This window comes from Lacerta agilis, chromosome 5 (assembly GCF_009819535.1).
Source record: "Lacerta agilis isolate rLacAgi1 chromosome 5, rLacAgi1.pri, whole genome shotgun sequence".
In the NCBI taxonomy this organism is placed as follows: domain Eukaryota; kingdom Metazoa; phylum Chordata; class Lepidosauria; order Squamata; family Lacertidae; genus Lacerta; species Lacerta agilis.
The window spans coordinates 62,794,863-62,822,823 of NC_046316.1; the positions used below are offsets into that span (position 1 = coordinate 62,794,863).

General features: G+C 43.3%; 1 protein-coding gene across 2 annotated transcripts in view; it reads left to right on the forward strand.

Annotated features, from left to right (window-relative positions):
- The first annotated feature begins 941 nt into the window (after nt 1-941).
- ST6GAL1 (ST6 beta-galactoside alpha-2,6-sialyltransferase 1) overlaps nt 942-27,961 on the forward strand; it is a 68,589-nt gene continuing 41,569 nt past the window's right edge. The window contains exon 1 of one of the 2 annotated variants that reach the window (XM_033150218.1): nt 942-1,036. The gene's annotated coding sequence lies outside the window, so the exon portion shown is untranslated. Of the gene's footprint in view, nt 1,037-26,477; nt 26,534-27,961 lie in introns of those variants that run through there. The other variant, XM_033150219.1, reaches the window with a different exon arrangement.

Here is a 27,961-nt window from a genome sequence, read left to right on the forward strand (position 1 = left end):
TAAAGGTAAAGGGGCCCCTGACCATTAGGTCCAGTCGTGTCCGACTCTGGGGTTGCGGCGCTCATCTCGCTCTATAGGCCAAGGGAGCCAGCATTTGTCCGCAGACAGCTTCCGGGTCATGTGGCCAGCATGACAAAGCCGCTTCTGGCGAACCAGAGCAGCGCACGGAAATGCCGTTTACCTTCCCGCCGGAGCGGTCCCTATTTATCTACTTGCACTTTGATGTGCTTTCGAACTGCTAGGTGGGCAGGAGCTGGGACCGAGCAACGGGAGCTCACCCCATCACAGGGATTCGAACCGCCGACCTTCTGATCAGCAAGCCCTAGACTCCGTGGTTTAACCCACAGCGCCACCTGGGTCAGAGGATGGGTAGCCTGTGGGAAACACCTGCATTAGGTGTGCTTCGAACTCAAAGACCCTTCAGAGCAGACATTCCCTCCCCCCCCCCACTTTCTCCCTTCCCATCGTGTTTCTATTTGAAAATGACAGGTGCTGGGGCCTAAGCCTGCCTGTAAAGCCTCTGACTTGAAAGCCCCATTCTAAACAAGTGCGTGCGTGTAGCCATGCCATGAGGGGAGTGCACTTTGCATGTGCTCAAAGGTACTCTCTTTTTCCCCTTTGGGTAAACTGGCGCTCCAACTAAAACTTTGTTTTCTATGGTCCTATGCGCCTCTCCGCCCACCCGGCTTCCTTTTGGGGGCGGGGGGGGGGGTCGCCGCATCTCGCAGACCATCTTACGGCCTCTCCCGACGGGAAATTTCAGACAAAGGCTGGGCTGCTGCCACAGTAGCCGCTTCCTCCAACAGCCTCGGCGGCGTGTGCGTGCGCCACGGTTTGGCGCGGCCAGAAGAGATAAGAGCTGCTTCTGCTGGATGCAGCCCGCGCTCCGATGCGCCAAAGGGTGGCCAGAGCTCCCTCGCCTTCTCTCCAAATCCTTCACACGAGTCCGCCACTCATCCCCAGCAAGCGGCCACCCGCAACAGGGGCGCGCTTCCTCAGCCTCTCCCTCTCCGCTGCAGCCTTTGCGCCCCCTTCGGTAGGACGAGCCAGCGACTCCATCCATCCCCACGTGGGAACGGGCTCCGGAGGCTAGCGGGGTGAAAGCTTTGGGCAGGGAGGGCGTGGGAACCAAGGGCGGGAGGATGTGAGGCTGGACGGCAGGGGCGAGAGGGTCGTGGTCCCCACGCCCTCTTCTCCCAGGGGTCGCCGAGACGCGGCACAAAGCCTGCGCGCAACTGGGGCGCGGAGGGAGCTGCCGCGCAACGAGACGCGTCGCGCGGATCCTGGTTGGTTCTCTCTTTTTTCTTGCGCCGAGGGATCCTTTCCCATTCATCCCCTCCCCTGTCTGCCTCGGACGAGGCTCTGCCCTCGGGGCTCTCTTGTTTTTGCATAATCCTGCCTCTCTCCCTCCCTCCCACCCGCCCCCCTCTATCTCTCCCCCTCCCTCCCCGCTGGGCTCGCGTTTGATTGATGCGATGAGGGTCACGCTTTCGTTCCCGCGGGCAGCAGCTCGTCGCTGGCGAGGCCAAGCCTTTGTGCAGAAGTGCGCGGCGGCCCGGCGTCCGCGGCTGGGCGGGAGGCATTTAAACGCCGCGATTTCGGGGCGGTAACAAAGGCGGCAGCGGGAGAGAGAGAGAGAGGCGCGCGTACGGCTGCTTGGGGCCGCGGCCAGCAGTAGCGGCGGTGAGTCGGACGCGGCGGCAGGAGCGCTCTTAAGTGAGTAAAGGCAGCGACTCCGGCGGATCCGTCCTTGCACGCGCGCCCGGCCCGGTTACCCATCTGATTGACGCGGGGTAGGGGGGAGCGGGCAGGGCGGAGGGCGCTCTACCCGCGCGCAGCTTCGTAGGCGCACACGGATGGATGGACTTGCCTGTGTGCCAGCCTGCCTTTCCCATTGCTCCTGCAGCGCCACTTCCAATTGCGAGACGGATTCGAATTCATCCCCGAAGCTTTGACGCGCCCTCTCCCATCTCCACGCCTATCCCATAATTTTGAACTGGGAAATCGCTAAGATCCTGCCGTTTTCAGGATCCTGGCATTTCCCTTAAGCGACAGAGAAACTCTACATGCATAACGTGTGGTAATGTTTTGTAATGTTTACTGCAAATAATAGATGGTGGATTTCCTTGGAGCGTTTTTTCAACGCAAAACGATCAAGCAACTGGTGACTCCCGGGATTGATTTTTTCCCCGTTTTTGATTAGGTTAGTTTCTCCCAATTGCCTCTAGCTTATTAAGATTTTGTTCTTGGGATGGGGAAACGGTAACGAGGTTGGTCATGTTTCTGTTTCTGAAATGGTAATTAACTGGAGGGCTCAGTTTCCAAACGCGGGCAATATAAATCTTGGATAGAAAACTTTGCAGAGGCAAGCTTGAAAAGTTTTCCCGGTTTGCCCGTAGATTGGGGTCTTGAGGTTATTGCTGAAGCAGATTCAAGCAGGAGCAAGACTGAATGAACTTGGATCTCAGCGGTGTCATGTAGGACTTTGAGATGGAACAACTTCCAGTGCAGCAGGTTTGGCCTCTCAGTCACTCCTCCTGCTTTTTAGTTGCAGAATGCTGTTTACATTTGTTCATCAGTTCTCTGTAGAAAAGAGCAGCCCGCTGAGATAATAATGTTAGCAATCAATACTGCTGTTTTTTCCCCCTTCAAGATCCTTATATTCTCGCCATCTGTTGTGACATCTTGTGCTCCTCTTGAGTTTGCACTGTGCAGCGTTTTGTGTGGAAAGGCAATTAATGGTTTCTTTATTTTCTTATTAGCAGTGGGCACAATCCACTGAGAAGTGGGTACAGTTGCACATCTTACAATCCATTTGAGTAGGGCTTGCAGAGGAGAGCTGCTGGTTTGGTTGCACCTTAAATATTTCATCAAGTATCTGTATATGTTTTCTCTGTGGCATTCGTTCCAGAATAGATAAAAGTTATATAATGGACAGTGTGTTCATTTAACTTGCAGATTCCATGATAAAAGAACAACATGAGCAGATATTTTTCTGTCATGGGTTCTGCTCCAGATATTTTGTTTTCAAGTAGAAGCATTTGGCATCTCCTGTTGCTAGGCAGGGAAAAGTGTGAATTATAAAAATATGCTGAAACTTGAGGGAGACACATTTGGATTTTAACATGTTACTGATATTATTTTCCAATATGTTTAAGGCTGCTATTCTGGACATAGTTTGGAGCAGATAATTTTACTTGACTTAAATAGGGCTTGTATATGTGAAATTGTGCCTGGGATTTCTGCTTGAATTCAAAAGGAAGGCCTTGTCATCTGTTCTTGAGTAAAACTTCAAAAGGCAAGGATTTTGCCCAGTATAAATCATGTAATTTCCCCCAAAGTTGATCCTTCAGTATTAATACATAGGGCAGTAAGAGCAATAGTACAAGAGCAGTGAGAGCAATACCCAGGGCATTTTTTTTCTAGGAAAAAACGGTGCTGGAAATTGTTTTTAGGGACCTTTCTTTAGGGGAGCACCCTGCCAAAGTTGTTGAGCTTTTTTAGAGGGGAGCACAGTGCTTTTCTCCCTAAAAAAATATTTAGGGGTACTGTCATTTTGACTCAAGAAAATCACCATTTTGTAGTTCAAATCAGGAAAAAATAAATACAGTAAATGGACAAAAGCACAAAGATTCACAAAACGTTTAGGGGTATGCATACCCCCAGGAAAAAAGAGCATTGGGGGAGCACATAAGAAAAGCTTCTATTCTTACGCCCGCAGCCTCTGGAATGCTGTGCCACAACGCTGAAAAGGTGCTGGAACTCAGTTCCTGTAAGTTCCGGCTGAAATTAAGCCCTGGCAATAGCCGCACCTGAAACAGAGGGCAGTGGAAACCTCTTCCCATAAACCTCTAGAGAAGTGATGGGGACTTACCGGTAGTAGCTGTCCACTTGTCTATCAGATCCACATTTTGAGCACATATACCCTTGTAACGTCCCACTTGTCTTTGGGTATGCAATTGAGCTCCATGCTGGACCCTGTATACCAGTCAGCCCAGCAAACCCTTTGGATTGGAACAACTCTTGACCGGCTGCAAACATTTGGGGGAAGATGGTGGAGAGGGTCATGGGTGAGACTGCCACAAGCGTTCTTGGAGGACACTGATTATTTAGATCCATTCCAATCTTAGTCCACGCCTGGCCACAGACCTCCGTTGGCCTTGGTCACCCTGATGGATGACCTCTTCAGATAGCAGGTCAAGAGGAGTGTGACCTTGCTGTTGCTTCTTGATCAGCATTTGATACCATTGACCATGGTATCCTCCTGGACTGGTTCTTGGGGATAGGAATTGGGGGCACAGTATTAAAGTGGTTTCAGTCCTACCTTCAGGACCAAGTCCAGAGAGTAGCTTTGGGAGAATGCCTTTTGGCCCACTGGCAGCTGTGTTATTTTTTTCTGTAGTGCTATTTAATATCTACATGAGACTGATGGGAGCATTCATTAGGAGATCCAGGGTGAGGTGCTACCACTATGCTGATGAGACACAGCTCTATTTCGCCACAACACCACAACATCTGAATCAGGAAAGGCCATGAAATCCCCTGGACATTGCCTGGACACAGTGGTTAAGTGGGTGAGGAAAAATAAGTGAAGCTTCAGTGCTGGCAAGACAGAGGCACTGTAGGTGAGTAGTTCCCATGTCCAAGAAACTGGTCATTTGCCTACCCAGGATTGGGGTTGCACTTCCCCCGAAGGAACAGGTTTGCAGTTTGGGGGTGCTTCTGGACCCAGTGTTGCCACTGGAGGTTCAGGGAGCCTCAGGGACTAAAAGTATCTTTTATCAAGTGCAACTGGTTTGACAGCTACAGCCATTCCTGGACCAGGAAAGCCTGACCCCACTAGTTCATGCATGGTACAGTCATACCTCGGGTTGCAGCCGCTTCAGGTTGTGTTTTTTCAAGTTAAGAATGCAGCAGACCCGGAAGTGTTTACTTCTGGGTTTTGCCGTGCGCGCATGTGCAGAAGCGCTCGATCGCACCGCGCACATGCACAGAAGAGGTACTCTAGTTGTGGACTTTTCGGGGTGTGAACAGCACCCTGAAATGGATTAAGTCCGCAACTAGACGTACCACTGTACTTCACATGTGCCCACTTGACTGCTGCAGTCGGCACAATTGACCCATAATACGTATTCCACATTTGCAAGAACTGGCTCTTTTAGTGTGGAAGCACCTACACATTGAAACTCCCTGCCTATTGAGATCAAGCAGGTGACTTCCTTGTATTCTTTTCAGTGTCTGCCCAAACATTCTTGTTTAGACAAGCCTACCCAGATGCTTAGAAAGTTGGTGTGAATTTTAAGTTTTTGTATTTTAAATGTTGTATGTTTTAAACTGTGGTTGTAAACTTATCGTTTGATCTTTTTTGTAAACTGCCTTGTGTTTCCCCCCCTACATGCGGTGCATAAATTTTATGAAATAAGAGGAAAGTAACTAAAATAAAAGCATTGCAAAGGGAAGCAATCCTATTGAACTAGTTACAGACTTTCCCAAACCTCTCCCCAACTTTGTGGAGAAGAAGTGAAGTAGAGCCAATGGCAGTTCTGAGGTGCCTCCCTCCGGGCCAGCCCTGGGACAAAAAGTGCCCTGGGTGAGGAGTGCATTTGGTACCCCTGTCCCCTGCTCAGCTTTGCAGGGCCACCCAGAGGGCTTATGGGACCTGGGACCTGCCACCGCTGCCTAAAAGGATCCGTGCATGTGTGTACAAAGCTGGGAGCCATATGTGAGAATTAATTTTAGCTGAGAATTATTGTCCATGGCTCCTTCAAGTCCAGGGATCAAGCAGCATGATAGATGTGCTTCATTCTTACTTGCAAGGGGATAAAGGAATAGGGATTAGGTTGTGCATCTCCTGATTCCCTCTTCCAAATTCCTACCTCCTTTGGACAGAGCTTCCTTTCTGCTAGAATCTGGGGGGCGGGGCTCAGTTTCACAGATCTTCTGGTTGTGGTCTGCCACTGGTCTTCTTCACTATTCACTCAGGAAGGATTCCTCCCCAAGGCCTGTTCTCACACCACCCCTACCCCCAGGACCGGTGCTAGGGTTTCTCCAATACAGCGGGGAAGCTGCTGCTCACCCGTCCTGCCCCCCACCAAAGCCTGCTTTAGCGGGAGCCGGGTGGTGGTGTAGGGACAAGCAGCACCTCTCCAATACAGCGGGGAAGCTGCTGCTAGCCTGTCCCGCCCCCCTGCCGAAGCCTGGCCAGCGCCCCCTCCATTTTGGCGCCCTAGGCAATTGCCTAGTTCGCCTTAATGGACGCGCCGGCCCTGCCTACGTCTTCCCCTATAGCAGTTGGCACAGAAAATTATTATCCAGTGACACCTTGCTTGGAAATGTTATGTGCGGTTCACTCACCCAGTAGTTGGAACTCCTGTGTCAAGGACAGGCCACCTGCTCTGCCACAGAAATCACCCTTGTAGCTTTTCCTTGTCCCTTTTCTTACAAACTACAGACGTTCCGGCTCCCAAACGATCGAAAACCGGAAGTGAGTGTTCCGGTTTTTCAAACCTTCTTTTGGAAGCCAGACATCTGATGGGGCTTCCACGGCTTCTGATTGGCTGCAGGAGCTTCCTGCAGCCAATCAGAAGCCGTGCTTTGGTTTCCGAACGTTTTGGAAGTCAAATGGACTTCCGGTTCGGATTCCGTTCGACTTCCGAGGTACGACTGTATGTAACTGGGACTGTTTCGCCTGGGCCAGTCATAATTTTATCTTAATGTGATCAGTAGAGCATGGGTTCGAGTCCTATGTTGGACAAAATATTCCTGCATTGCAGGGGGTTGGACAGGGTGACCCTCATGATCCCTTCACACCCTAAATTTCTGTGATTGATTTAGACTACAGTACTTTACACCTGGGCAGCAGGCATAGAAAATAATCACCCCCCCCCTTCTAGCCTCCCCAGGATACATTTTACAGCCAGCTTAAGTTAGACCAAAGGAGCAAAAATAATTTATGTTTCCTGTTCTTAAATGCACGCCATTCCTTTGAGCAGCCACAAAAGCCTCAAGCTATCACATACCCTGTTTCACACACAACTGTGTGAAATATTTACTTCATTGTTCTCAGGAAATGGTCCCACTATGCCACAATTATATGTTGAGATTCTGTGTCATCTTACACTGTAAAATACAGTTTTTTGCTTTTATGAAAATGTTAAGCAAAACTGCCCCAGTTGTTCCCTTGCCAGGTAGTCCTGCATCTTTGCAATGTTCCCAAGTTGCACGGTGCTTTTATCTAGCGCAAATGACATTGAAGTGGAAATTGAAAAAGAAACATACGTTAAAGCTCATTTTGTAAGTATCTCAGCAACCTGTCAAACCTTGAAAATGAGGCTACAGACACTTGCTTTTGGGCACCTTAGCTCACTGCAGACAGTGCATTAAAAAAAAATATATGTAGTGGCTAAGCTCAGCATGACACTCTCTTCAGCTCAGTTTGACAACTGCCCCGCTCTCTCTGTGTGGGGACTGATTACCAGGAAGCACAGAGTCATTTCCTACGAGATAACTTTGTACTTGAGTTCAGAATGCATGAGTATAGCATCAGTTTATTTAGAAGGGATGCTATGGGCAGGTATTTTGTGCATGGGAATTGGAACCAAAGTAAAAAAACCAAAAACCTCATACATAGTTATGAGGTGCTGCAACTCACCTCAGATGCCTCCCTAATTCTCTTAGAATGGCAATGGTGGCTACCTGAGAGGTGCCAGAACTGAGTTCCAGTGAGTTCCAGCTGGAAAAAAGCCCTGACTACACTTTAAATGTATGGTGTGTAGCTTTTTTTATTGCACCAAACTCCAGCCCTAGTTCATAGATCTAAGACGTGAACTTCAAATAGTAGTCTGAATAGAAAGTTATATTTGGTGGAAGCCATTGTTGGCTTCATCCTGAAAATTACTCTACTTAATTTTAAGAAAACAACACCGTCAAGACTTGATTACACGTTGTGATGTCTTCGTTTTATATTTGCAGAAGTATAAAAAATTGAAAAAGCAAAATCTTTAGCAGCCATTGTCTCCCCCAAGCCCTATCAAATCCCCCAGGTTGGAAATCCTGCTTTTCATTTCTGCTGGGCTATCACATTTTCACTCCTGTCTGTTAATTCCCATGGCACTTCTTTGCTGCTGCTGCTGTTATTATCTGATTCTAAATACTAATAGAGAAACCAACAGAAAATGGATCCACTATTAATATTGGGTCTGTTTTACATTCCATTCAGAGAAGCTGAAATGAAGGTTATTGCTTCTATCACTCTTTTATTTTCACTAGTAATGTCCTATAATGCCAGCAGAGTTCTGACAGTAGGACTTCAGTGCGTTGAAGATTCCCACTTTTCAGGACTAGATGACCCTCATGGTACTGTCCAACTCTACAATTTTATGCAAACTGTAAAGGAAGAACTACGCCATACTGTACAGACAGAAACATCAGTAAAATGACCAACCCCAGCACTGTATAAAACAGATTGTGTTGTTATATAGTTCTTTCTTAATGCCTTATTCAGCTGCAGCTTGAGCCTGGTGCAGGCAGGCCAGGATCTGAAAGGCAAATAGATGGGGTCAGAAATGGGCTGCAGGTAGGGTGGCCAGATGCAAAACAGGGCTTGGCTCCTGCGGCTTTAACACCTGTGCTGAAGAGGCAATTTCAGCAGATGCAGCTTGTCTGAGCTCCCTCTCCCCAGGCACCCTTGCATTGCATTGTTTTGTGTTGTTCTTCCAAATTATGGGAGGAGCTTCCACAAGTTCCCTGGTGCGGAAGTTAGCCCCCAACATGTGGAGGGTTGTGGGACTGGCAGCATGATAGTGGGGTCTCTCCCACTCTCGTGCAGTGTGGATTGCACGAAGAGGAGTAGAATGGCTTTGTCTGTGGTGAACACAAAGCATAGCATGTCTAGAGTTTGGTGTTTTGCTCCTTCCTGTGGTGAAAGTTTGGGCTTCTGTGCTCCTATCCAACCTGTTTACCTCATTTGCATTAGTGAAGAAACCCAAATGAGGAAGTTTCCTTGCATGCTGCGGAAGCTGGTGGTCTGCGGGCTAATTTGGTATTTGTGACTGCAGAGGCACCTTATGAGTTTAATTCTGTATTTCCCCCTTGCCCTGCACCTGAGTAGCACATACAGAAAAGCTGATACAGCTCTTGCTCTCTTCTTCATCCTGACATAGGTTTGTAACATAAACTATAGTACAGCCCTAGGTCAGAGCTATCAGTTTTCAAATCACCAGCTCCTTAGTCATCACGATTATGAAGGCAGATTTCATGTTGATGTTGGTCTAAGCAGTTCTCGGTACTGTAGATTAATTCTAAGCAACTTCTGTGGGCTGAAGTCCTTCAAAGAATAATTAACCAAAAGGACATTATGAATCATTATGTTTTATATCATTTTCATTACAGGTTTTCTTGGGATACTATTGTCATTAAATGGTAGTTCATTTCAAATGGATCTGATTTCTGCTGACTTTGCAACCCATTATCTAGTGGCAGGTGTGCTACCTAAATTGCTGAATGGATCACTTTGGAATTTGTTCTTTGTATACGATTTCAGACAAACCTGCATGCAGGCTTTGTTCTTGACCGCTGTCATCAACCCCATCAGTACTTTTTTTTAGTGTGTCTTTCTGACACTGCAGTATTTATTACTAAATGTCAAAATGATCCATTCAGCAGTTTTGGCCCCCACTGTATTAATGTAATTAATGTCTACATTAGAAAGTTGTAAATGTATACTAATGCATGAAAGCATTCTTATTATATTCTCAACTTTTGTACAAACATATCGCTTCCAAAGAAAGCGGTGTTGGTCCATAGTGGAGTGTTGGCGGGAAATCCACAGTAAAGCAGTTCCTTTCTTAGAACCAACCCAAAATGTGACAAAATTGTGAGAAAGCTGGAGAACCTGGAAGCTTCCTTGCTGCTTTGTGTCATTTCAGTTGCCTGTGGAGTTGGGACATTACTTTTTAAGGAATGTTGCCAAATTCACCTTAGCAATGTGTGATGGGACCATTTGAGCAAATGTATGTATCTGGATTTAAATCTCAACTGAGTTCCCATTAGTCAGAACAGACAGCACCAGAGCATCAGACTGCATGCTGTGCTCCCACTGTTGGTACAAGGGAACACCTTGTTTCCTTGCTCTGGGGTAGCACCACCCCCTGCTATTCCTTTCAGGGCCTGTTCCCCCCCCCCCCCAAATACAGGTTTGCTAACAGAGGTGGCCGAAGTCATTTTGGCACGTTTAGCAGAATATCCCCCGTGACTGTAAAAATAGAATTTGCTTCCCTTTGGTAGTAGCTCTGAACCTGCCACCTGAACTGAGCCTCTTCTTTGCGTTGCCCAATGGCAGGGATGGCCCTGATTAGAAACAAAATCCATCCAGTGAAACTGATCTGCACTAGATAGATTCAGAGCCAACCAAAATATTTATTGTCTTTGCTTACTATTATTGCTATCAAAATGGATGTCTCTCTGATAGATGACCGTGTAGGGGAAGGACTCTATAGAAGCGAATGGAGGTCATTCCATAGCAGGAAGGTCTGTCAGTAAAAACAAAACAAACAACAACAACAACAACCCCCCACCAAAGAGTTGTGTAGCACCTTATCAACTAACAGATTTATTGTGGCATGAACTTTAGTGGGTGCGTCCATGTCATCAGGTACAGGATTGGACAAAAGGAACTCTGTTCTGCCAAAGCTTGTTCCACAATAAAACGTTTTATTTTTAGTCTTTAAGGTGCCACAAGGCTCTTTGTAGGTCATGGGGCAGCAGACTGTGTTCCCACAGCCATTGCTAGTCCCTAGATCTTGCTTTTATTGATTTATTTTCACACATTTAGCCTGTCCCTTAAGAGCTGCCATAATGCCTAATGAATTACGCTACCATAAAGGCGCTCCCAAAAAGAAAATGCCAAAATCAACTGCAATCAACTGCAAACTTAAATCAGCTGCTATTTTAACTGCTTTGGCTTATCTCAGCGAATCCTGGAAATCATAATCTCATGAGTATACAGATAATTTCCTGTTAAGAGATCTGCCGCCGCCACCATCTGCTGCCACCAATAAATATATAATATTCTCTATTTCAGAAGTTAAGGCTTTGAGTGCTGTTGCAGGCATGGAAGATCCCCAAGGTTTGAAGAAATACCAAAAAAAGAGAAAAGGCATTAGTGGGAAATTCTCAGGAGGGACCCACCACTGAGCATACTCCGTGACTGTGGAATGCTGACTGACTGTTGGAAGGGACTTTGAAATGGAGTTGCTGAAATCCTGAACAACAGCACTTGCTTGAACACCCGAAGCCAAATTCGTGGACTGGAGGATGGGATGAAGGCAGGAATGTGCCTGTAAGCCCCACTGCCACACTCTGTGCTTGTGGGTCCTCCTGCTCATTATTTGACCTTCCCTATATTGTAGTGGGCTTTTACGAACCCTCCATGCAAATGGGGATCCTGCTTTTTCAGGGTTGCCTGTGTGCAGGGTCCAAGCCTCCTGCAGTCTTTCCCCACTCAACATGGGGAAAAGGTTGGCGAGTGGACGGCAGAGTGCAAACTGGGATGTTTGAGTCAGGGCTTGCACTGCCTTGCCCTCTTATCTATGAATTTTGCATTTTTGTGTTCAGGCAAATGTGTGAACACAGCTTTTTGTTGTAGCTTCCGCTTGTAAGCCAGTTAATCAATGATGTTCTGCCCTTTAATGGCACTCCTAGGTATGACTCCTAAGGCTGCCTGCCTCACATTGCCTAATGGTAAAGTCTAGCACAGTTTGTATCCCTGCTCAATACGACCTCATTGCAATGTGATGAGAAGTCTAACTTGACACGCTTCAGCTTAATTTTCAGTTTTAATTAATTACTTATTTTTATAAATACGTTCAGCTCGGACTTGTGAGGAAGCAGAGATGCATAATGAAGAAGCTGGCATGTTGTTTGAATGGACAGAGTTGGTGCTGTACTGATTACCTGACATTAATGATAGTGTTGGCTTTCGTGTTCCATTTGGTAGATGGTAATAAGCATGCAGGTAACTTGCAACTTGGGTGCATTTAAATTAAACTCACCTTAATTTATGTGCTTGGTGGCTGGCGCACAAATTAAATGCATGCAAGGCAGAGAGCTTAAAAGCTCTTTCAGTGCGGAAAGAGGTTTTAAGCTGTCCACCTTGCTTACCAGGCTCTGGGAGGCTCTCTTGAGATCTCATAGGGATGTCCCAGAGCCAGGTAAGAAAAGCGGAGAGCTTAAAATCTTTCCATTTTGCGTGGCAGCTCAAGTCCACCTGGCGCACCAGCTTCAGAAAAGTAGGGATGTTTACATGGAAGCGCTTCCAGGGTTGTTTTGACTATACACTATCTTGTCTTTACATGCAATCCCCGAAGTGTACCCCATACACAAGTTGTGAGTTACCTGTTATGTGTATTCCCACAATGCTCTGATCTCACAATAAGGAAGGCTGAGAGGGGTGGTGTCTGGTGTCTAAGTCCTCTAACTCGCTGGTGCTTGGAGGGTGACTTTCTTTAATGAAGTTGTTCATTTTAGGCTGTGGAGTCGCTGCAGGTGACACCCAAGGAAGTGGAAGATCAGTGAAGCTGCAGGGAACAGGGAGGATGTGCAGGATTAGTGCTTCTAGTGGTTGTCCTGCTGCTCTCAGAAAAATCTATTTGTGGCCTGGATTATACTTTATGCCTGGGGCAAAGTGCACTTTTTAAATATGACAATAAATGATGAAAATGGTTGCCAAAAATGACTAAAAGGAGAGTACTGTAAAGTTCATGCCACAGATTTATTTATGGCCGCTTTATTAATTACCATTTCCTCACTCACTCTCTTTTTTTAAAAAATAATTTTATTAAACAAATTACAAACTTACATATACATATACATACACATATACAAATACATACAATCACGTAATACAAATACACAATAAACATACCTCACTCTCATAGAGAACGGGTTTTTATGTATGCTGTTAATTTGGCTGCCTAGGTTTGCTTTCTTACTTTTCTACATTTTTTGTTTAGCTAAGAAGCCTCTTGAAATGAGCATTGGAATGTATACTGAAAAGAGGAACGGAAAAAGTGCGCAGACTTTGAAAAGCCTAGCATTTGTTTGCTTAAATGAAGATCCATGTTCGCTTTGCCTATTTGATTAACTGCGGTACTAATTACAACATTGTAATGGGATGTTGGAGCTTGCAAATTGATTCAATTGAATTGTTACTATTTACCGGTAGGTTTCTATTTTGCCTTCTCCCTATGAGCAAAAGGAAGCACACAGAATTTAACCCTTAACAAAACACCCAATTAAACCTTTAAGCATGTGTTCATAAACCCCACTTCTTTTTTCCTCCAGTTCTTAAATTCAGTGGTTGCCTTTTCAGTGGACTCTTTTTAAAATTTGAAGTTCACTTCTTCCCTTCCTCTCTCGGTTTCACAATCCCTTTTCCACCATTCCCTTTCTTTCCCCAGGTGAAGAAGCAAATAATTCATTTCAGGTCTGGTGTTCTGTCACCTGATACATGGCAGGACACCCACCATACAGTACTGTGTATTCTTGCAGTTGCCGAGTCCTGTTTGAAAGCTGCAGGTATGCTGATCACCTGTTCAACCCGGAGTGGGGTTGTGATGTTCTTGCCACCTCTTCTGAACAGCTAGGTGCTACTGCCAGTTTTCAAGCAGGGCTTTGCATGTAGGGCTTCAGAAGTGGATGGAGGATAGGAAACAATATCACCACCATTCTTTGCGTGGCTGGTTCTCCATAAAGCGAGTGTGTGAGAGCTCTCTTCTGTACACAGATATGTTGTTGGACTCCCCTCAGCCCCAGCTATCATTGCCAGTGATTAGGAATGATGGGACTTGTAGTCCTAACACAAATGGACCGTCACAGGTTCCCATCCTTGCATTAAATTCTCCTATCTGCTTTTGTAATTCTTTCCCATGGATACAGTGCAGTAGGCAACAAGTATCCCTATGTATCAAGCACATCAGCAAAAAGATCCACAAATATGAAAATATACACCAAACAATGCATAAAAAGAGATAACGAACACAACAATATAAATAGGACAACAATCCTACAAACCAACATATTATAGATCCATTTCAACCACTAAGCTTTCCCCCAAAGATATTCTGATTAGTTCTGATTCCTCAGGAAATGTTTTCTAAATAATCTTATTTGGGAAATGTGCCCAACTGATTCTTGTTGTGCTTCGGCGGCTGATGATTTATTTATTTATATATTACCCAAGCAGTTTTATTTTTTCTGAGAGGCTGTTTTTCAATAAGCAGGTTGGATTTTATTTTATTTTTTGACAAACGTTTGTCATTTGCCCTTTTGTCTGGCTTTGCCTTGTTTTGGGAAGAGGAATTATTGGGATACATTCCCCAAATGTGATTGGGAAAGGTTTTCTAAATAAAGGACTGTTACATGCTTAGACACACAAAATAAATAGTGGACATGATCCTGCCAAAGTTAAGCATTTTTCAGTCCCAGCAATTTCAGAGAGAAGGAAACAGTGTTTAATTCCGTTTGCTTAATTTTGGCTGGGTTTTACCTAAGATTTATTTTTTTAGGGAAGGTCTGTACCGATGGTAGGAACCAAATTATTTCCTTGAAGGCTTTAAACAATATTCAAGGCATGGGGCAGAAGACATCTTTAAGTACAACTAAACGAAGAAAACCTTTGATTACTTTTGGAGTGTTTGATCTTATAATCTGTACAGTAAATGAAAAAGACAGAGTTTCAGTAATGACAGGATTTTCAGCCTAATGTTACATGTGTGATCTTCATGATAGCCCCCCCCCCCCCCCGCGAAAACACTCACAACTAGTTTCAGTTCTAAGAGCCAAAAAATCTTTAAATAGCAAAGGAATTTTTAAAACTACTGAAACTACTGTGTGGGACTCACTGTTCTCTAGTAGCTCATGTTGCAGGAAAACCCCTCAAGTACATGCAAATGAATTTCTGCACATTCATTTCCTTGTCACCATTTTTAATGTGTGCCATTGTTCAATGTCAGACTTTAGGTTGGCATGCTCTTTGGGGCAGAGAAATATTATTTAAAGTACCATGGGCACTGATGGAGAATATGCATCAATTAAGTTATGATGGTAGCGCTGGTGACGACTTCAGAACTGCTTAAGAGCTGCCTTCAAGGTTTTTTTCCCCCCTTGTAGACTCCTGGTCTTGTTAGGAATATGCTGAGCCAAGTTTTATTAAGTTGTTTCAGGCTCCTCTTTATCATCTGTCTCTCTTTAAGCCTATGAAATCTAATAAATAACTTTGTGATTATGGAATCACTGTAGTTAGGGACAAAAAAAAACCAGGCATTGAGAGTCTTCTCAATGACTGTACCAGAGCTTGTTTGTTTGTTTGTTTGTTTGTTTTATTAAATTTATATACTTCCCTTCATCCAAGGAACACAGAAAGGTTTTTGAAACACCTTGCTCTGAGAGATCCATTTAGCCCCCTCTCTTCCTATTTTTAAAAGATGTTTGAACTTTCCTGTTCTAGCAAGCATTTCTTTTTTCAGGTGGATAGATTTGATGTGGCAGATCCTCATTTCAGGATCTTTAAATCTGCCTTTCCCTATTTTTATGCTGCTTTATTTATTTTATAGGATTGTTTAGTTTTGAATCAACATCAGCCGCTGCGAGTGATGCAAATGCATTGGAAGGGGCAGGGCAGATGTTTTCTACGTAAATTACTCCTACGAGGAAAATGAACTTGATACTTTATACACACACACACCACTTTTAAGGTAAGATTTAAAAAAATCCTTCCAGTAGCACCTTAGAGACAAACTAAGTTTGTTCTTGGTGTGAGCTTTCGTGTGCATGCACACTTCTTCAGATACCATGCATGCACACGAAAGCTCGTACCAAGAACAAACTTAGTTGGTCTCTAAGGTGCTACAGGAAGGAATTTTTTATTTTATTTTGTTTTGACTATGGCAGACCAACATGGCTACCTACCTGTAACTGGAACCACTTTTAAGGGTTAGTTAATGGAGCGAGAGCTTCAGCTTTAATTCATTTTAAATAGGAAATCTTTTAAAAATATGGTTCTTGTAGAGATACTGTATGTGTTTCTTACTATTCATAAGGTTTATACACTGCCTTTCCTCTTAATGGGCTTGAAGCCGTGTACATTGTGCATGTTCTCTCTTTTATTCTCGGCAGCCCCAAGAGGTAAGTCATCCAATGGAACAAAAGTCACCCAGTGAAGCTTGCAGCTGAATAGGGATTTGAACCTGGTGCTCCCAATCTTAGGCAAGCACAATAAATTCTACACCACACCTGCTGATTTCCCCCACCCTCCCACACCAAATTTTGAGGAGTGCACAGGGTCACATTGTTTAGGAATACGATAAGCTACCTTATACAGCAGTGGTTGGCAAGGTTTACCGGCCATGGGCCAGATCACTCCCACGGAGATTGTCTGTGAGCTGGACTGGCATAGCGCGACGCCGGAAATCACTTCTGCGCATGTCCGCTGCACCGGAAATTGCTTCTGCGCATGCCCAGACGCCGAAAATTGTGCCTGCGCAGAAGCCTGCAGATGTTTTCTGAATGTTGTATAGTTATTTATCTCCTTGACATCTGATGAGAGAGCTTTCCACAGGGAGGGCTCTACTTACGAGCTATAATTCAAATAATTATAGCTGTATTTTAAAACAAAATACAGGTTTTTTTAATGAGCAAAAGCTAAATATGTGGCTTGGTAATAGAAACATTGCCACAGACACCAATAACCAGATTGTAATTATTTACAGAGAAACAGAACTTCTTCAAATAGAGTAGGTCAATAAGAAATTTCCATCACTTTGTGTTCTTCAGAAGTGCCTTTATTTGAAACAAAGTTATCAGAGCCTATGTTGTCTGATAGCAACCTCTTACCTCACTTCATTTCTCTTGAAATTGGGCAAGAGATGGTGGTGCTTGCTTTATATTTACACAATACTAGGAATCAGTCTGAGATGGTTGAAAGGAAAAAAAGAACATGTAATTAACGGGTCTTGTTTCAGTCATTTCTTCTTGGGATAAGGAAATGCAAACAATGGAAAAGCTTTGGTGGTTTGTAAAGTTGCCGCTAGCGTGACTACCCGGGGCAAGTAAGAATGATCTATGTCAGATTTCTCTCTCTACAAGTTCATAAAAATCTGCCACAAACGATTAACACAGGTTTTCTTAGGCAGGTGTGTGCAGGGGAAATGTGTTCTCATATGTGGGTTTGTTTGTGAGGCTGTTATATTTTTACAGCAAGCCCATAGTGATCCCAGGTGGGGGTTCTCAGAGTACACCTGTCTTTGTTTTCTTCTTCTTCCAAGGTCCTTTCTTGGCTCCCAGAATTTCAAGAGTGACACTTGGGAATTTCTTTCTAGTGTGACAACTGGCAGTTGGGTCAGTTGCTAAACCATAAAAGGGCATCCTCTTTTGTATCACGACAAAACTTCTTATTTCCCCTCCCCTTCCCCCTCTTCCGCTTCTGAGTCTTTGACTAAACGGCCTTGTCAAAGGGCTTAATTGAAAAGTCCCAAGCACACAGTATCAACCCTGATCTCCCTTATGCAAGATAAACAGGAGAATAGCCTCATTCCTGGTTCCAGTGTAAGTGGAAAAGGAGCTTAAATTAGATTTAAAATGAACTATGTACTGAATACAAGTTTTCAATCTGCTGTGGCAAGCAACTATAAATTACTCACCAGTAAGTCCAGTGATGGAGCTTTCCAGCCCTCTCCTGCCCCCTCCCCTGCCCTCTGCGCAAATAGACCTATTTCTGAACAGCAAGGAATTGTCTGGAGCCAGAGACATTGGGTCTCTTACAATCAACCTACCAACCTATAAGATTTGGGCTTGTTTCTCTTCCATTTAAAAAAAAAAACAGGTTAATTCGTTAACGAGAACAAAATGAAAGCCTGATGAGACATGACACAAATGGTTCTTTTCACTGAAGTGTAAAAGGAAAGTAAGAAGAAATTAAGTACTGAAATAGTAAGTTCCCTTGACAGACAGAGCAGCTCTAAACTGCTCGTCTTGTCACACCCTTTCGCAGATCATAGTATGGAACCAACATGAGTATGATTATTGGGACTGGAAAGCCTGGCATTCTCTAAATAGGTGGCATTACATTTTGCCTCCAAATCAATAGCAACAACAATAAAAGTGATAGTAGCAACAATACAATTTTACTGGAGCCAGAGTTCCAGGAAGCCATGATAAAATTTCACATTTTATTATACTGCATTATCTGGGTCCCTTTCAAGCTACTGTTAAAAGCAATCAACAATCAGGTCTTCATTCCTCAGAGACAGACGCTTGATAAAAGGGAAATTTCAGCACATATCCTTTCATGAGCTTCCTTGTAATGGGGTTTGGGGCAGGCCTACAATCCGCAAACTGTTGCCTCTTTCGTGTAATATGGACCGGATGCAAGATATTGTTGAATCCATTGTGCATCCAAAATACGACTAACTTCATTTAGTTTTGGAGAAAGTTGATCTGACTTTCGTAAACCCATTCACTTGAAAGCTGGTACGAGTTTGTATTCTCATTTGTGTACATCACAACTAATGCTGCTGAAATGAGTGGGTGCAATCCAGCGCCACAGAATCATGGTTCAAGGCTGCGGTTGTCATATGCAAGTTGTTTTAGAGAGTGTTAGATCAACTCAGCTCTTTTTATACAAATTGGGTTGTAGAAGATGATACTGCTGCATTAGGTATAGCTGTGGTGAGGATTGTCTGTCTGTATCCAGTTGTACCCTTGGCATATGCCCTTGCTCATTTTGTCTGGTGACTCAGCTTGTGAGAGGCACTTGTCATGCTTCCCAGCATGCTAGACATTTTCATCTGAAAATGAGACATCACAGGGCACAGAGTCAAATGTGCATGGTTCGTGTGATGAAAATTCAGACAGAGCTATCATCTGTTATGGGTTGTGTCCAACTGAACTAGATTAAGGCTAGAACCATTGAAGTTAATGGACCTAAACTAGTTGTGCCCATTATTTTCAATAGGTTTACTCTGAGTAGAACTAACACTAGACACCAGTTGATTTTAGTGGTTTTGGATTGTGGAACACCCTCCCATCAGATGTCAAAGAGATAAACAACTATTTGACATTTAGCAGCCCTGTTTAGGGAAGTTTTTAAGGACTGATGTTTTAATGTATTTTTAATCTTTGTTGGAAGCACCCCCAGATAGGCAGGGTATAAATAATAATAATAATAATAATAATAATAATAATAATAATAATAATAATAATAATAATAATTACCCGGAGTCCAAAAGTGTCTCTCAATTATAACTGGCGACATCGGAAATAAGAAAAAAGCTTTTAAAAACCAAGAAGGCAGTGCTCAAATGATTTTATAAGTAAATGACACAGAACATGCTGCCTGATCATTCTTGCCACTTCACACTACTTCACGCTAACAGATTCAAAACTGGCATCATATGGGTAATGTGGCAGGATCTGCCATGATCATGTGAACTGCGCAAGTAGCATGCAAGCTATAACAGACTGAGCAATTGGGGTGTCTTTTTCTTTTCATTCATGAGACATTTTCAAGGCTGTTGTTTATTCTGAAGATGTTGTTGAAATGTTGATTCTTGCTCAGTAGAATCACACAGCTAGTGGGTGTCCTGGCAACCTGGGATCAACTCTGTCTCCTCAGGCACCGGTATTTTATGCCTAAACCATGCCAGTGGGTGCCTGTTGATTCTTGTCTTGGAAGCCTCCATGGAAAGGGATTCCATGACCTAAGGAGCTTGTTTCATTCCTTAGGTGTTCTCCATTTCCAGCACTTGCTGCAAGACAGATGGCCCTGGTAACCTCATAAGCAGGGCATGATGGAGACACCCAGCCCCAGTTATTTGTTCTGAGCATCTGACAATCAGAGCAGAATTGTCTCTGAGCACAAAAAGCTTCATTTTCAGTTGTTTTGGCTAAGAACCCTTAACCGACGTGACTTCCATGAGCGTGTCTAGTCATTTCAAAGCCGGCTAAGCAGAGGGCCATCGGTCTATCTTGTAGTAATGAATCCCTTTAATTACTTGTGTGTTTTGTAAATAATACTGCTCATCAGTTTCGCTGAATGATCCCAAGCTCAGGTCATGGCATCTATAGGTAGGGATGCAAGAAGAGTCCCATGTGAAACACCAGAGAGCCTCTGCAAGTCAGTGTAGACAACACTAAACTAGATGGACCAATGGTTTAACTCTGTATAAGGCAGCTTCCTACCTAACCTTTTAAGATTTGATTTACAGTCATACCTCTAGTTGCGTCCGCTGTGGGTTGTGAACGTGGCAAACCCAGAAGTGTTTACTTCCGGGTTTCACTATGCCTGCATACGCAGAAGCGTTCCGCACAGTCTGCACATGCACAGAAGCGTTTTGTGCATGCGCAATATCACCACTCGGGATGCGGACTTTTCGGGGTGCAAACGGCACGCTGGAACGGATCGTGTCCACAAACCGAGGTACCACTGTATAGGGAAGCTTCCCCAAACCCATTGGTCTTTGTTATCCTGTACCTGTTCTAGTTCCACAGTATCCTTTTTTGAGTTTGGGTGACCAACCACATCCAAAGTAACTGTATTCTAAACCTTAGGGCAACTTTCCCCAACCTGCTGCTTTTCATGTACTTGGGACTACAACTCCCATCATCCTTGACTATTGATCATGCTGACTGGGACTGGTGAGAGTCTTTGTTCAGAACCTCTGGAGGGTAATGAGTAGGAGAAGGCTCCATTGGTGCATCATAGATTTACAAAGGAACATTCAGATATGAAATGGTGGTACAGTGTGATGAAAAGCAATAAAATAATCTCTGGATCTTTATGTTTGAAAGTTGGTAAACAGGGATGAAAGGCATGCAATAGAGAAACCAATAATTTCTAAAGAGAGAGAGAGAGAGATCATTTATCTAGTGAACAAGTTGTTCCCATTAAATCTTTCTATGTTATAATTGCATCAGTTTGTAAATAATGATAAAAGGACTGCACTAAGTTAGTAAATGATGCTTCTCTTCTTAGTAGAACTTTTCATTTTGCCTCCACCTTAGACCATGGGTCATAAAGACATATGTCTCTTAGACTATTCTCATTAAGAGTTAATTTCACACTCTTAGGTAGGAATCCTGGGAACTGGTATTGATTACTGAGAGAGTTCTTTGTTGCGATTTCCTGGTTTTAGCTAACATAGATGCTACTATACCCAGCTATTTTAATCACAGTTCTCTTTTGGGAGAGGTCTGGTGTTGTAATTCTCAGCATATTGCCTCTAGTATGCTTTTGTCAAGAAGCATGGCTTTCAGTCAGAGAAATCCAAGTTGGAAACGGAACTGATAGAAGCAAAGATAAAAAACTTATCCAGAATGTACAATTTACTGCTTGAGTGGCATATTAAAGATGAGATGGTAAAATCTGTAATGATCAATTGGGCAAAGGATATAGGGCACAACATCATGTTAGAGGATTGGGAAAGATTATGGAAAACAGGTATAAAATTTTCAGCATGTAATAGCTTGAGAGAAAATGTTATGAAAATGATGTATAGATGGCATTTAACTCCGGTTAAGTTGGCAAAAATGTATCATGGACAATGTAACAAATGCTGGAAATGCAAGCAAGTAGAAGGGACATTTTTTCATATGTGGTGGACGTGCCCGAAAGTAGAAGGCTTCTGGGAGAAGATATATAATGAGCTGAAAAAGATGTTGAAAAATACATTTAGTAAAAAACCAGAAGCCTTCCTACTGGGTATTTTAAATCATGAAATCCCAAGAGAGGACAGAACAGTCTTTATGTATGCCACAACAGCAGCAAGAATCTTACTAGCAAAAAACTGGAAGACAGAGGATATACCAACGATTGAAGAATGGCAGATGAAAGTAATGGACTATATGGAGCTTGCTGAACTGACCGGGAAACTCCGAGATCAGAGGGACGACGTGGTGGACAAAGATTGGAAAAAATTTAAAGTATATCTGAAGAAGTATGCTAAAATTAGTATATAAAACAAGCAGGAAGAAATAGTTAGGCTGCAGATATTGAAGATAGATAAGATGTAGAATAGATGAAGTAATGTTAAGGCTATTAAATAAGATAAGATGATTAATATGAGAATAGAATAGAAAAAGGTAAAGAAATTACTAAAGATGACTTACAAGGAAAGCAGACAGAGAGGATGTGAGGAAGTCAATTTACAATGTTATAAGAAGGATAGATAGGTTTAAATAAGTGTTTGTATTTTGTTATATTGTCTTTTATTGTATGTAGTGTTTTGTAGTGTTCTGTTTGTGTTGTGTTAAAATTAATACATTTTTTGGGGGAAAATAGTATGCTTTTGTCAATACAACTAATTTTCAAGGGTAGATTTTATTCTGGGGAATGCTAGTACGTCCTGTTGTTTTGCCTGTTTCATTACTGGGTGGTGACAAGTTTCTTGCTGTATGTTTTCCTTTTTAAAATATCATTGATGTCTGATTTGTATTGTGCAATCTGTCATTGTTTGTTTGTTCGATTGTATTATAAAATCTCAATAAAGCAGCAAGGGACTTTAACAAAAAAAAAATCATGGTGGTTAATTTGGTAAGTGTTTAAGGTTCTTGTGTTGATGATGTACAATATCCTGAACAACTTGGGCCCAGGATACCAGAAGGATCTCCTGTGCCCATATATCCCAGATGATATGGAAGAGGTGGTTTTTTTTTAAAGGTCATTTTTATTTGGTTTTACAAAGACAATTATTTTTATTTGGTTTTACAAATACAAAATTATATTTTAAAAATCTGAGTATATATCCATATACAGTACAGAGATTCCTCCGAATCTTGGGACTTCCCCCCATCCCCTCCATGGGGTCCCATTTTAAACATTTAGAACTGCATATTCTTCCATACTCTAATTTTTATATCAATCCATATTGTCTATGGTAATTGTTACACTACAAATGAAATCAAAATCCTGATAATGTTTCCATCTACTTACAGTGGTCTCCTAAATAACTTATAAATTTCTTTTGTGAAGTTTTGGTCCTCTTGGTTTCTGAGTTTTCCAATATGTTTTGCCATCTTGGCATAGTCCATCAGCTTGGTTTGCCATTCCTCTCTGGTAGGGACTTTGTCTTCTTTCCATCTTTAGGCTAGTAACACCCGGGCGGCTGTTGTTCCATACATGAAAAGTCTTTTGTGCTCCTTTGGAATATTGGTACCTGTAATTCCTAATAAAAAAGCTTCTGGTTTCTTAACAAAGGTTATTTTAAGCATCCCCCCCCCCATTTCATTATATATCATCTCCCAGAAAGCTTTTATTGCCTTACAAGTCCACCACATATGATAAAAGGTACCTTCTTTTTCTTTACATTTCCAGCAGATATTTGTACTTGTCCTATACATTTTTGTTAACTTAGTAGGAGTCAAATACCACCAGTACATCATTTTCATATAGTTTTCGTTCAGTGTACAACATCCTGTAAATTTCATGTCTGTTTTCCGTAACCTTTCCCAATCTGCCATCTGAATATTATGTCCCAAATCTTTTGCCCAGTATATCATTACCGACTTGACCTCTTCATCTGTGGTGTGCCATTCTAAGAGCAAACTGTACATTTTCAACAATAATTTAGCATTATTTTCTAACAAATCTTTTTGAAATCTTGATATCTCATGACTAAAACCTTCCTTCTTATCTGTCTTAAAAAATATCATTTAGTTGGTGAAACTGTAACCTATTAGTCGTACCCTGTGTTAAAGAGGCCCACTTACCTCAACTAAAAGTCATGCATTTAGTGTCGCTAGCCCTATGCTGTGGAACAGTACTCCACCAGAGATTCGGCAGGCACTCGCTTTTGACTTTCAGCCATCTCTTGAAAACCATTTTATGCTAACAGGCCTTTGCAGACCTTTAAAATTTTATTTCTGATTAGCCAGTTACTTGTATTTTTATTTTTAAATTGGTGTTTTATGTCTTAACATTGTACATGATGACGACATGATAAGGCAGTATAGATTGATTGGGTGGGTGGGTGGATGTGCAGTGTCTATCACTGATCTTCAACTGGTGGGATGGGACCCACTAGTGGTAGGGAACCACTAGTGGATCATGGCCTGACCTAAGGTGGATCTCAGTGAACACTATATGGCTTGTGAAACATGGATCACTTATAAACGCCATCTCCAACTCCTCGAAAGATTCCATCAATGGTGTCTCTGAAAATTTTTACACATCACTTGGGAAGACAGGCGAACTAATACCAGTGTACTGGAAGAAGCAAAGATCACCAGTGTTGAAGCAATGGTTCTTCAACATCAACTTCATTGGACTGGTCATGTTGTGCGGATGCCTGATTATCATCTTCCAAAGCAACTACTCTATTCCAAACTTAAAAATGGAAAGCGTAATGCTGGTGGTCAACAAAAGCGGTTTAAAGACTGTCTCAAGGCAAATCTTTAAAAAATGTAGTATAAACACCAACAATTGGGAAACACTTGCCTGCGAGTGCTCCATTTGGAGAACAGCCTTTACCAAAGGTCTCATGGGCTTTGAAGACACTTGAACTCAGGACACAAGGGAGAAACGTGCCAAGAGGAAGGCACACTTGGCAGATCCACATAATGATCAACTCCCACCCGGAAACCAATGTACCCACTATGGAGGGACGTGTGGTTCCAGAATTGGCCTCCTCAGTCACTTACAGACTCACTGTTAAAACCGTGTTTATTGAAGACAAACTAACTCGGCTATGAGTAATCGCCAAAGAAGAAGATATGGCAAGATATGGGACAGATTCCATGTCTAGTGGTATTGACAGAGAGACCTTGTCTGTATTTGGAGTTCAGGCCCAGTGGGCAGTGTAATTTTCCACAGTTCAAAGAAGGAAAGCCACAAAGGTTATTTGAGTATGACGTTTCAATGAGCACCACTTATCTCAATCTGTGGTTTGCCTATATGTGCTGCACTTCCTTGTGCATGGAAGAAAAAAGAACAAGGAAGCAAATTTTAAAATGGTTTCTGCCAGTTTGGTTCTGTGGGCTTCCTGGCAGGGTTCAAGATGCTCAGTTTCAAATTCCTTTTGTTTTGATGTTAACAGATCCTTAGGTAATGCCTAGGCATAGCAGACCATGAACAAAAGAAAAGGGGCGGGGAGCAGTGTTCTAAACTCCCATTGTTCTAGGTGCATTTTGTGACAGGGAATTTCATTAGCGCAAGCAGTTTCTGAGCTCCGGGCGCAGTACTGCGCGTAAGATTTCAGATTAAAACTGCAGAGTGGAAGGAAAGGAAAACCTTTTTCTGCCTCCCCACTTCCAATTACTCTCCGAAGACTGAAGAAGAGATTCCCTTAAGAATATTAGGAGGGTGGGCAGGGGAAGGACTAGAGCGTGTGAAAAATGAACATAATATTTTAGCTGCAGTTCATTCATTTTCAGCTTTGTATTCTTGTTATAAAAAGTGCACCTAGACATTCCGTTGTTGCGCCCATAACCTAGGTCTAAGGTGCCATTTAGCTCCTAGCTTTCATATCTCAGTTTCTAACACTGGTGGTGGGGAGCTGCCAGAAAGAAACTACATCTGCTTTTGGCTTATGGCTCTTTTGGACTGGATGTGGCTGCACTAGTAATAGCTTAATGGTTTTCTGTTTAACTATAATTAACCTGACAGCAGGGTTTGAATATTGCATTCAGGAGAATTGTGCTGGCTTGGCTTTTATAGTACGGGAACAAACAATTAATTCCGCATAAGTAAAATGTTAAGTCAAAATTGTTTATTTATAAAGGTAAATAGGGTGGGCTGCTCTGTCTCCCTAAAAAGAGGATGGGGTGGAGAAAAAAGGAGAATAGAAAACTCCACACGAGTCACCATTTAAGCGTGTCCACAATGTAGGTTAAAGTAGTATTTACTCACCAAGTCATAGAGTCCCTGATTGTTCTTTGAAACTACCTGTTGTCATGTAGGAAGCACGGCAATGTATGTGCAATTCCATGCCTCTCTGATGTTAAGAGAAGTCTTCGGCCATATTCTGACTTCCATCACCCCACCCGAATCATTTTGGCAAAACAAAATCCTTTGCAGGCGGAATTGAAGCCCCACCTACAGAAGAATATCCTTTTCACTGCTGGCTTTGATTCAGGCTGGTGATGTGAAGGGATATTTGCAGGGAAGCTCCACTTACAGCTGCGTCAGGAAATGCCCAGTGGGAAATTCTGTAGCACAGCTGATGGCTGTAGGCTTCTTGTCGCTGCTGATTGGTGCTGACAGAATCACCAGGAGCACTTTTAGTGGATTTCCACTGGCCCCGTTTGGCACCAGGTGTGGGGCAGGTGGGTATGATTTGGGGAAATTAAGCCAGCAGGCTAAACGTTCCCCACCCCTGCCAGAAGTTCTCGACCAGGAGGGAGGGAGCACACAGTGCTGCTCCTTGCTTCAGTGTGTATGAGAGCAGCATACTGAGGTGCAGTATGAGCTCCACTCATTGCTCCCGGATCTTCCAGTGTGATTGACGTTTCCCAGCAAGGACACACACTGGAGTGGCTAAGTAAGGTGGGTATCAGAAGGAACCTTGAGGACACTTCAAGAAGTACCAGTGTTGATGAATACTAGAGAAAAAGCAACTTGATAGCAATCTAATGGCTGTTTCAGCAACATCACTAGGAAAAGCATACCTCGGTTTTCGAGCGTCTCTGTTGAAGAACATTTCGGTTTACGAACGCCGTAAACCCAGCAGTAAATGCTTCGGTTCTTGAAACACGCCTCGGAAGTCGGACATGCCACGTGGCTTCCGCTGAGTGCAAGATCCTCAGACTTAGCTGTCGGCTGTTGAGTTTTTGGTTTTCAAACGTTTCAGAACCTGAACAGTCTTCCGGAACGGATTACTCTTGAAAACCGAGGTATATGGAAATGCTTCCTTGAATGCTTTTATTTGCCTTTTGGAAGTGATAAAAGAGAGTGTTGGGTTGGCTAGATTTCTTCTGCTAGAGTCCTAAAAACCCCGACTCCTGGCTCACTATTGTGGTGGATTAATTTCTCTCCAAATCAAGTTGCAAAGGTGTCTATCTCTTCTTGGTCCTTCTATATCGCAAATGTCTTTTTATTTGAGGACTGCCGGGGGGGGGGTGTTGAGTTAGAGAGCTCCATGCAGGAGATCCCCTTCATGTGATACTAATCCTTTTCTGTCTGGATTCCCCAGTCCGGCATGTGTTACGCCTCTACCCCCTTCATCACCAGGGAGTTAACAGCTTAGGGCTCCAGCGCTATAGCAACATTCCAGTCAGTGAGCCGTCTGCCTGAATGACCTCAGCATGTGGAAGAATGGCTGTATTCTCAGTTATTATGTTGGGACTGCTTTGGAGGGATGTGTAGTGAGGAAGAGGGAATGGAGAAGAAGCTAGAAATAGATGCCCGGTGCCAGAATCCTCTCTCAAGTATAAACAGCTACCCTGTTTTTACAGCCGCTTCGTCAGATACACACTCCAGCAAGGCTTGCCCTTTGGACTTGAGCGACTATGACTTAAGATTTAGGTGCTGTTCTTTTAGAAAGGGTTTAGTTTAGTATCTCAAGCTTTTCTAGATGATTGCTTTATTGTGTACTGTTGTTTCTCGGTTGTGACAGCAGATTGAAATTTCTTGCCCACCCCCCAGGCCAATTTAGATTTCGGTGACACTGGAAAATGCAGTATTATCATTTTTAATCAGTGGAAACATGTTATTTCCCCTCTTGCCCACTTCTAGTACTGTTTGGGGTGCTGCGCAGGATGTGGCACTGCAAATATTATGGGCATCTATTGGTTAGTGTCAGTGACATCTCTGGCGATCTGTGACACACTTGGCATTTATCACACCATTGAGAGAAAATGGAAAATGGAAAAGGCCAATTGCAAAGGCTCTGGAGAATCAGTGACTCATAAAAGCATAAAAATATCATTCTGGCAAAGTCTAGGCAGTTGCATTCTCAACTTAGCTTAGGAATCT